A 12,030-nucleotide genomic window follows, 5' to 3' on the forward strand; every position below is an offset into this window, starting at 1 on the left:
ATCCTTTGAGCCAAAAATTCTACTTTTAGGAATTTCTCCTAAATATAAATTCACAAATGTGCAAAATGTTATTTGTTCATGAATATTCGTTAAGAATAACAAAATACTTATTTTTTGAGATAGAGTCTCACTCTGTCATCCAGGCTGGAGTGCAGTGGTGCAATCTCAGCTCACTGCAACCCGCACCACTTGGGTCCAAGCAATTCTCCCGCCTCAGTCTCCCAAGTAGCTGTGACTACAGGCGCAAGCCACCATGCCCGGCTAATTTTTGTATTTTTAGTAGAGAAAGTGTTTCACCACATTGGTCAGGCTGGTCTCGAACTCCTGACCTCAGGTGATCCGCCCCACTCAGCCTCCCAAAGTGCAGGGATTACAGGCGTGAGCCATCGCGCCTGGCCTAAGAATAACAAAACATCAGAGACTAAAGTAATGTCCATCAACAGGGAACTGGGCAAATAAGTTACAGTGCACCCGAATGATAGAATACAATGCAGCCATTTTTTAAATCCCCTGAACCAGAAGTCCTGTATTTACTTATGTGCAAAGATCTCCAAAATACAGAGCAAAATACTGAAAAGTATCACTTATGCTTAAAAATACACACATAAACCTTGAGGGAAGATTCCCTGCAAGGAAAGAAACTGGTACCTGAGAGACAGAGGTAGGAGTCATAATTATTTTCCCTACTTATCTGCCCTCTGTGGATGTACTGTTCTATTTTTTTTAAGTAAGAGAAAAAAATAAGAAAAAACAAGAGAGGCAAAGAAGGGGCAGGGATGGGAGATGGGATGGGGCAGGAGGCTCCACCTGACTATAAAGTTGCAGTAAGAGTTCTCCCTGTTTCTCTCTTCAATAATTACTTTACAGTAGACGATAAAAGTCCTAAAATGACTGGGCGCAGTGGCTTACACCTGTAATACCAACACAAGACCAAGGTGGGAAGATTGCCTGAGCCCAGGAGTTCGAGACCAGCCCTGGTAACACAGACCCGGTCTCTACAAAAAAAAAAAAACATTTTTTTTAATTAGCCGGGCATGGTGGTGCACACCTGTAGTCCCAGCTACTCAGTATGCTCAGGTGAGAGGGTCAACTGAGCCCGGGAAGTCGAGGCTGCAGGGAGCCATGATCATGCCACCACACTCCAGCCTGGGCAACAGAGCAAAACTGTCTTGAAAAGAGAAAAAAGCCCCGTAAATGTTACTTCAGCCTCAGTAATTCCACTTCTGATAATCCATCCCCAAATACTAATAAAGCTTTATATGCAAAGACTCCATCAAAGCATTACTTATGAGTAAAAAGTTGAAATAACCAGTGCAATGTGTGTTTTAAGGACGTTCAGCTCTGCTGTAGAGAACAAGACAACAAAACCAAATGGGACAGATGAAACGCCTAAGATGTGTGGAGTACAGAAAGTAAACAAGCACACACCTGAAAGACATCCGCCATAGATGAAGCCAGAAGAGCATTTGCAGTCTGAACACAGATTGGAAGGGATAGAAAAACCAAAAACCAAGCGGTGGCTTAGTCTTCATTGATATCCAAGATCAGCCACCCACTGGTGACATTCTGACCCGCCTTGTTTGCCTGAGACATGCGGAAAAAAAAAAAAAAAAAAAAGCTCTGGACACACTCACGAAGGGCTGTCGATAAGTGATACCTTTACCAGACATAGCCCCTGCATTTCTCAACAGAGGAGGTATGTGGGCTCCTGGCACCTTCTGTCTCTTAAGTCCCCTTGCTCATTCTCAGATCTTGGCCCTCATGACCATGCCACCGGTATGGAATGGTATGTGGCAGACACAGAGTCTGGATATGAACACTGCCCAAGCCAGGATACAAGCAGTGTGGTCCATCTACCCTGGTGGACCTAAGTTTGTTAACCTACTCAATCTCCTTCCTCTTGCTTCTCTTTGTGTGCTTAAATTCACTTAATAAATGGAATGATTCAATCACCTTAATCTGATCTGTAAGCCTTTCTGTTAGTGACTTCTGGGACAGTGTTCTTGGAGGCTACCACAGCGTTAAGATAATTTCCCACCATGACAAATATAGGAAATGATTACATAAGTTTTGACATATCCACATAACAAATTATCAATTTAAAATATATTTTGGCTTCAGTAACCTCATAAGCTTTCTCAATATTTGAAAAATATAAAATTGAACAGAATGTAAACTATATGAAAATAAACCAATTTTAATGAAAAAAGTATATGCATGTATCCATTTATTTTTAAAACTAAGAAAACACACTAAAATGTTAACAGTGGTTATCTCCAAGGTAACTCATATATTCATGTAATTTTTAAAATATTTTTTATATTTTCCACATGTGTTTTTATAATTTGGAAAACTCAAACTTTTTTCGTGATCCACCCGCCTCGGCCTCCCAAAGTGCTGGGATTACAGGCGTGAGCCACCGCGCCTGGCCACTTTTAAATATACACAGAGAAAAGACTAGGAGGAAATCTATCATAATGGTTAGTGTCTATAGGATTCAGAGTAACTACTTTATTCTTCCACTTTTACAGTACTTTCAGTAATGGTCATCTTGTACTTTTATCATCACAAAGGCATTTTTCCCCTTGAGACAAAGAGGCTGGCAGTGGATAAGATCCACCAGCTAAAACCCAGCCCTGGAATTGAAAGTTAAAGCTTTACTGTATACAGTCTTAATTGTGCACGCATTCCCAGTTGAAGTAAAATCTGTCAAACAAGTTTACTTGTTTTGCTGCAGGAATGAGATGAAATACGTTTTCTGTAAAATTTCCAAGCCATGTCCAACTTTGGGAATGACTTAAGACTACTTCTAAGGCTATAAGGTCATCCTTTTTGCCTGTGACATACTGTTGTCACCAACGTGAGAGGCCAGGGATCCTCCTGCCTTGCTCAAACACCTCCACCCAACAGTGGGTGATAAACCAGGTGGGCTTTTCATTACACAGGGTTTGCTTTAGCGTAATACAGCTAATGGTTTCCTGATGCAGAGGCACTGGGAATTTTATCCCCAGCCTCAGCAATACATGGATAAAGGTCCCAGCTCAACCAGCCAAGAAACCCACAAGCATGTATCTCATAGAAGCCACATCTCACTCATCATCAATCACCACCTTAAATGATCCCTGAGGAGTCCAAAGACGACTTGAGATTTTGACACCAAACACCCCACACTGTTTCCCCGATCCCACTGGCTACGGTATGTACTCCTCACCTACAATCTCAAAATCCAACCCATCCCTGAAGGCACGTGTCTCAACAATTTAACCCTTGGACGCCTTCCCAAGCATCAAAAGGAAACTCGACATCATGTCTCTTTGGTACCACATATGCCTGTCTATACGTGCATGTATGTATACTGTAAATATACATCTATACATACAGACTCTAACTACAGACTGCAGATTGGTATATGTGCACACATGCTACAATACCAAAACATACACCTCACTTTTGTGAATGCTATTGCTTCACTTTCCAAGTATTCATGGCTTGTCTGTGAGCACGCAGGATAAGGTCCCTGAGAACAGGGGGTGGCATCTATAACCCCTACATTACCTCTCACATGGAAATAAAGAACATTTCCCAACTTCCAAACAGAAATAAAGATCACTTGGGATAGGGTCTAAGGGAGATCCTTTCAGGCCAGCATCTAAAGCTGACAGAGAAAACATGAGATTTTAAACGTTTGCTTCTGTTTGAAAGCAGAGCACCTTTAAGATTTCCGAGGGTCCTGCTCAGCAGAGAATGTCTCTTGACCTGCTGACGGAAGGGCCCCTGAGATGACTAACTAACCAGGCATTCCAAACCAGGGGCCTGGATTGGCTCGTGGTGCTGGCTTCACTGGGGCTCAAAAGGGACTGCGAGGAGATGCAGAAGCAAAGCTCCAGGGACGCATACCGTTGAGTCAGAGTGCACAAGAATGATGGCTGTATGTGTTCATATGGTTTCATTCAGAGGAAATGCACCAATGTTTTCATCACCATTAGAAAGGAAATAATGACCAGCCTGGCCAACATGGCGAAACCCTGTCTCTACTAAAAATAAAAAATTAGCCAGGCGTGGTGGTACACGCCTGTAATCCCAGCTACTCGAGAGGCTGAGGCAAGAGAATCACTTGAACCTGGGAGGCAGAGGTTGTGGTGAGTTTGTTAATTGAGTATATAACATATAAGAAAAAATAATAAATGTATAATCTACACGACCAACCACATCATTGCCTCCTCCAAGCCACCCCCCCTCCAAGCCACCAGCACTATTCACACAAAACTGAAGTCTTTACCCTTCTTCCAGCATCCCTTGCAAGAGTTCTCACTGGTGGCAGAGTTATAGACCCCACAGCACACTGCCAGGAGCTCTGACAGACTGCCAAAATTCCTCAGCAAGATGCATGAGGGGCACACTGACTAAGGAGGCCTGAGCTAGAAGCAGGGGTGCAGTGTAGGCGGTGGGGGGAACAGGTGAGGGCAGCATCCAGCTGGCCTTATCTGTGCAGCTAAGCTACAGCACATGTGGGGGATGTCAGCTCTCAAGACTCAGTCTCCTGATCCCTTACACTACCTTAAGGGATCTTACAGACAGAATGGCCCACAAGCGTAAGCAAATGTCCTACTTTCTATAAGTTATCCAGAACCTTGTTACTGAAGGAGTAATAAAAGGGAACAAAGTGGAGGAAACCAACACTGACAAGAAAAGGGTGACTGCAGTTATGTTTTCACTAATTTCTGATACCGAAGAAAAAGATCGAACTAAATTGCAACATTACCACAGAAAAGACATTGTACTAACCTCACACATTGTTCTGCCAATGGTCAGAGAAATTATGATTGGAGAAGGTGGGGTATGGTGGCCCCCAGGGGATGAGTGAATGACCCCATTTCAGAAGTGAACAGCAGGATGTACTCAGTAAATTTCAGCAGAACCAAGTTGCATAAAACTGGATGCGCAAGTTAATCCCATGCTGGTTTTAAATCATCTCAAAGAGATTGGTATACATTTCAGGGAGATCTGAGAACATTTTATACATCACCCTCATTTTGTTGAAGATGACACCTTGCCTGAGGACACAGGGGTGGCCTTAGCAAATTAACTTTAATAAACTGATTAAACGTACATGAGAGGCAGTGCCCACAGGGCTCTGAGTAGGAGGGTAAGATCTGCAGCTATACAGCACAGAGAACGAACCATGTGACCTTGGGCAAGTGCCTTACAGTCACCATGTAACACTGGACCGCAACAGTGTTCTCAAAAGGAGGTTGTGAAATGAATTCACGTGCAGAGATGCTATCATGATGACCACGAGGATGAGCTCCACCATGTTGCTCTTGTCCTATTTAGCTAACTTTAACTCAAGGTAAATCATTCTAACTTTATGGGCCTTTTTTCCCTTGAATGCAAAATGAAAGAAGGAAAACCGTTTCCAACTTCAAAATCCTTTGAATCGAAGTTGTTCTTCTATTCATTTGCTGGGCAAACTTATCACAGACAAGGGATACCAACTGGAACTTCCAGCTCCTACCACAGTTTCTCAAACATCTATAAGAATGAATAAAAGCAAGCATATAATGCATGTATGAGGCAGCCCAACTGATTCTGAATTCTAAAGCTGTGAATTTGAATGAATGAAGCTGCACATGACAACTTCAATATGTATATCATTTACTGACATTTACTACATGCCAAAACAGGACTCCTTAAAAGTTCATGGTGGTTTCATCTACTCCTTCTGAGGCTACTTCAAGGTAGGGATCTGAAGTTCTGTCCGAGGCTCAGAGAGGAGAAACAACAGGCTTTTGTCCCAGGAGACACAGTCCATGCCTAAATTAGGCAGGTCTGTGCCTAAATTGCTTCCTACACACACAAGCACACACCTGCAAGATCCTCTAAGAATGAGAATTGTTAAATTGTTACGTTAACAGAAAAACTCGGAGTATAAAATCTGCTGTTGACAAAGCTTCTATTCACAGCTTTGTGAAAGCTGATGATTTTAGTTTATGAAGCAATAAGACAGTTTTATTTCCCAGCATTGAAAAGGCTATGTTATCAGGGCACAGGAATGCTGGAATAGCCCAGAATTCCCATACACAAAGAATTTCAGGTGGTCTTCAGGGCTCTTCCTCCTAAGAAAATGGAAGGACTGGGATTTATGTTTACAAAATGCCTAACTGGGAAGCAGAGCGGTTCCCACAAACCACCTTTCACCCCAGGTCCCTCAAAAGGAAATAGGAGCAGCATCTAATCCTAGTAATCCTGGATAAAGTTGCTTTGCTCAGATTGCTCTGTTTTGGGTTAGCTCCCCAAGACTGAGCTCTTCCCAGCTGGGATTGGTATGTTCAATATGGGAAAGGAATAAAGAATATCTTGCATCCATACAGCGCTGTGCAATTTAGTTGCCTTTTGTCTTCAGTTTCTAACTTAATTGGTTTTGTTTTTTTAAGTGGCCCACACAACATTGCCTGTTTAACATTTATTGAGGTGTGTCCACTGTCACTTTTCATAAATGTACCATATGTTTTAAAAATATGTCCTTTTCAAGTTATGAGAGCTGTGTTCTGTGTGTGTCCACTAGATCAAGCTAGTTATTCTCCACCTTTATTATTTATTTTTCTGCCCATTTGACGTATCAATTACTGGGATAAATTCTCCCACTTACGCCAATGGATTTGTGAACTTTTCCCTCTGAGAGATTCAGCCAACTTCTTCTCCCTATATATATATCCTTAAATAAAGTACATATAACATAGTTAGCATGGTGTTCAACTCTGAAGATGCTAGCTGCTAATAAAATGGTCCTGGACTTGTCTAAGGTCATACGGCTATTCGCTAGCATAGAAGTAAAGCCCTCTGACCCCCTTCTCTTAATCAGCAAGCAGGATGGGGCGGAAGGGAAGGCAAGTTTGTAGAAAGTATTTATTCCAGAACTTTATGGTTAGAGAAGTACAGGAGAACACCACCATGTCCATACCTCACTGAGAATCTTAAGTTATACGTCAGCTAAACATTTTATCTTCCCCAACTTAATTGCCCAGTTTAACTCATTCTCCCTGGAATTTATCTCCCCTTGTTGCTGGCTTCAGGGCTCTGTAAGAACAGCTGTGCCATGATGCACTTTACATAAACTTCTGGTCCTGAGAAATATTTGGCATATTCAAGGCAGGCAAGAGTTGTATCTAAACTACAGATAACCTTTGAGGACTTATCCCAGCCCTAGGATCCATAGAATTGTCGGGGGTGGGGAGAGGGAAGTGAGTGAGTGTGAGTGTGTGTGAAATTGTGTGAGTGTGTATGTGTAAGCCACATTCAGGGCAGACCACTCATTTCATTAGCAGCTTCCAAATCCTCTGTAACATTCTCCCACATCCCAGCGGGTGAGTGAATCTTTGTCGAAGTCAAAGTTAATTGCACATGAGAGAGAGAAGAGGCAATTTTCTCCTCTGGCTTTTGAACTCTGAAATTGACGCCTGGGAGTCCTGTCCTCAAAATGTCAGCTGCAGGGCAGAAAAAAATACAACAAGAAAAGGCAGAATAAACCAGCAAGAAAACCTGCCAAACAGAAGAACATTCTTAGAAAGCCTCGGGTTAACAAGTCACAAATCTGCTTTTTAAAAAAAAACAACAACAAGGAAATATCCACCTCTATCGAAAAGCAACTTCTGTGACAAGATTTTTAGCTACAAGTTCATCAGAAACCAGTAACTGCAAAAATCTCACAGGGTACTTGGTCTGGCAGCCAGGATTCAGCACAGACCTATCCATATGCCACTTGTGCCAATGCTTCAGCAAGCTGACCCGTATTTCATCCACGAGAATGGACCACCACCGCCAAAACTTGATTCAGAAGCCAATCCTGGATGAAGTGTAGAAACCAACCAACTGTAGTTTGTCAAACCACCTCCAATGTTTTTTAAAGGATTTACTGACACAGATTCTCTTTTTTGTTTCTTGGTATCTTCCCTCTAAAATAGAAGAGGGATTATTTCAAGCTGTGGACACATCCTGCTTTCTTTGATCCTTGAGGGTCTCACCACATGTCAAAGAGCTGAGCATCAACCCATGAGTCATGCATCCACACTGCGAACCAAAAATAAAGCCCTAAGCCCCTCCACCAACTGAACAGACTTCCTCTTGGTCAAGAGGACGCCAGAAAAAACTGAAAAAACTGAATTTCTGAATTTCTGGCCATGATGGGAAGGGAGGTTGGACACACCTCTTTCTACCAACTCTCTTTTGGAGTTGAGGCAAAACTGACCAACATTAACATTAAAATAGAGATCAAAGACTGACAAAACAGACTCTTTGCGGCAGTAAGATACCAAATTCCAACCTGACTCTGGTATAGCATCACATGGCAAAGAGCAGACGCTGAGGAAATGGAAATATTTTACCCAAAAATATATTTCTTTGACATATATTGAAATGGTCCTGCAAAGCCATCTTTCATGGGAGAAATTTGCATGGGGAAAATCTCCATTTGCATGGGGGAATCTCCATCAATGCAGCCAGGCCTTTCTAGGATCTAGGAGAGATTAACTGAGTCTGACACCTTTTAAGGTCAGAAAAGAGACATTTACCATCTCTCTCTGAAGGCTGCTAACTGGAGGCTTCACCTACATAACAAAACAAGAACCTTGGCCCTCACAACCCCCCTCATCCTAACTCAAGCATTTCTTTCTACTTACTTCAAGTCTTTAGACAAAGCTTAACTCTTTCAACCAACTGCCAATCAGAAAATCTCTGAATCCACCTATGACCTGTAACCTGCCCCCCAACTGTCTCCCTAAACTCCACTGCCTCAGGCATACTTTCTCAGGACCTCTTGAGACTGTTTCCCAGGCCATGGTCACTCATCGGTTCAGAATAAACCTCTTTAAATATTTTACAGAGCTAGGTTTTTTGGTTAACAACACCCTAACCCTACTCCAGGGCTTTCCCCCGTATCCCCCACCCTCATGGCCCACAGCCCCAGCCATTCTCTGCTCCCCGCAACAGCAACGCATAGATGTCAAAAATTCAGCCATAGAGGAGAAAGAGAAGGGTGGGATGTGATCTACAATTCACCAAAAAACTATTCTTATGATCGTCTTTCCCTTCAAGCTTCAGGTTTGCAGTTTAAGCATGTTTGGCCCAGAAGTCAAGGGACCAGACACACGCCCCTGTCAATCTATGGGAGGGACAAAGGAATGACACTGCAAGAAGAAAAAAAGAAAGTGAAAACTTAAAGTACTATACTCTCCTTACTTCCACCCAAGCCAACAGCAGGCAATGGTGTGGAGCTTTTTGCACCTCTAATTTAACCATTCACCCTGACAAGGACTAAGTATGTAAGGAGTTAAACACACACTCCTTTCAAAAATTTAACAAGTACATAAAAATCAAAAGGTCCTTTAAACACAACTGAGTAAGAACCCAAAGATAACCATCACAGATTATTTTTTAAATTGCTCTCCCTCGAGAGATAGACCTTCTAAAACAGATACTTTAAAAAAATAAACAACTATTAAGTGAGTAATGCTGGACCTCCTAAATCTGCAATATGATGCTACTTTTTCTGCTTAACAACATATATGGTTATCTTTCCAACCACCTCCTTGGTCTCTATGCTGTAGTTATGTTTCCTGTTTGGAAGAAGTAAGAAAAGGTTGACTTAGTGTCCCGTTGCCAACAGAGGGGTAGATATAACAAAACCTGTTCACAATTCTGTATTCCCCACACATTCAACATGAAAGCTATCAAGGTTATCTTTTCTAACTCCTGAGAGAAAGGCTGTATGCCTGTGGATACATGTACACTTACATACATGTAGACATTATTCAGCTCTGTGCCTTCACCAAACTTCAGGGGCAAATTGTAGGCTCTTCTAAGAAGCAGGGAGATGGAAATGTGCCATTTTCCATCAGAAGTAACAATTAATAAACACGACTTTGGGAGGCACACAACTGTACAACAAGTCTTGAAGACTTCAGATCCCCAGAGATAAATGGCATACATTCTGTAGCTCTTAGTTCAAAACTTTATTTTAGACACTAATATGGTTTGGCTGTGACCCCATCCAAATCTCATCTTGAATTGTAGAGCCCATAACTCCCACATATTGTTGGAGGGACCTGGTGGCAGGAAATTGAATCATGGTGGTGGTTTCTCTAATACTGTTCTCATGGTAGTGAATAAGTCTCACAAGATCTGATGGTTTTATAAGAGGAAACCTCTTTCGCTTGGTCCTCACTGTCTCTTGTCTGCTGCCATGTAAGACGTGTCTTTCACCTTCCACTGTGATTGTAAAGCCCCTCTAGCCACATGAAGCTGTGAGTCCACTAAACCTCTTTTTCTTTGTAAATTACCCAGTCTCAGGTATGTCTTAATCAGCAGTGTGAAAATGGAGTAATACAGACACTAACTAAAAACTTTTTTAAAGTTTCAGGAATATTTTCCTAGAAATACAACTTCAACGTCACACGCACATAACACACTCTTTTCTAGAAAACATCTTTCACTGAAAACCGTATAGCCAATTTTATAGTCCTCAACCATCAAACAGAAATTTGCTGCTACACATTATACTCTTCCTTCCATACCACTGAGAAGACCCACTTTCCTTTACCCGTCACTTTTGCTTCCTAGCCTAATTCTAGCAGCCGGCATACCCTGTACCAGCCTGTAAAAGTAAGAGAACACTGGAGTCTTCAATTTACAGTTCTCCGTTCTGCAAAGAGGCCAAACTTCCAAGGTTAAGCTTATTTAATATGCTATCATCATCTCCAGCTAATAATTTACATTGCAAAGGCACAGGAAACAAATTCCCTCAGTGTCTCATTTATGAGCCACCAAGGATGCAGCTTAAAATAAAGGTGTGAACACTAACAGAAAAATCAACATGGTCCAGGCCAACACTTGACTTGGGCTTCCATTAATATTTATGAGCTATTTACCAATGTAAGTGAGAGGTACTTAACTACCCCCACCCAAAGGTACTGAGGCGGCCAACTTCAATTGCTGGGGAAATGTCTACCTTTTATATAAAAAGCATACTCAGGAGGAAAGGGTTTGTCTCACCTAAAAGCCCCAGCTCTGTGGTCAGTACTGCAGGCTCCAACTTCATATCAAGTTCACCCAGCTCTACAACATAGAAGTCTATGACCCTGGGCAAGCTGCTTAACCACTTAAACTTCAGTTTCTTTATCCATAAAATAAGAATAATAGTAGTAGCTACCTCTTAGAATTGTGAAGTTTAAACAAGTTAGTATTTCTAATCCTGCTTAGAACTGTGTGTGGCACATGTAAAGTGCTCAATAAATCTTCAATCATTATACCAGTAATCCACACTAAAAAAGACATTGCAAGCCGGATGCTGTGGCTCACTCCTATAATCCCCGCACTTTGGGAGGCTGAGGCTGGTGAATTACTTAAGGTCAGCAGTTCGAGACCAGCCTGGCCAACATGGTAAAACACTGTCTTTACTAAAAATACAAAACTTAGCCAGGTGTGGTGGCGGGCACCTGTAATCCCAGATACTGGGGAGGCTGAGGTAGGAGAATTGCTTGAAGCTGGGAGGCAGAGGTTGCAGAGAGCCAAGGTTACGCCACTGCACTCCAGCCTGGGCAACAGAGCAAAAACTCCATCTCAAAAACACAAACAAACAAAAAACACTGCAGGTCATGGCTGTCCACTGTTCACCATATTTTGCATGTTCTAGCCTATTTAGTCCTCAAAACACTGATAAAGCAGATAGAAATTTAATTTTCAGTTGAGAAACCTGAGACTGAGACCAGTTTAAAGTCTTACCAAACTTGCTAATGAGCTGAAATCTGAACCCATGTCTATTTGTCTTCAAAGCCTATGCTCCTCCTACTTCTCCAAGCTGTGTGGCTCCTTCCTGCCTCTGACACAAATAACTACACAGAAATGTGCCGGCGGTGGCTCACGCCTGTAATCCCAGCACTTTGGGAGGCCGAGGCAGGCGGATCACGAGGTCAGGAGTTCAAGACCAGTCCGATCAACATGGTGAAACCCCGTCTCTACAAAAATACAAAAATCAGC

The sequence above is a fragment of the Colobus angolensis genome, unplaced genomic scaffold (genome assembly GCF_000951035.1).
Source record: "Colobus angolensis palliatus isolate OR3802 unplaced genomic scaffold, Cang.pa_1.0 Scaffold19, whole genome shotgun sequence".
Classification (NCBI taxonomy): Eukaryota; Metazoa; Chordata; class Mammalia; order Primates; family Cercopithecidae; genus Colobus; species Colobus angolensis.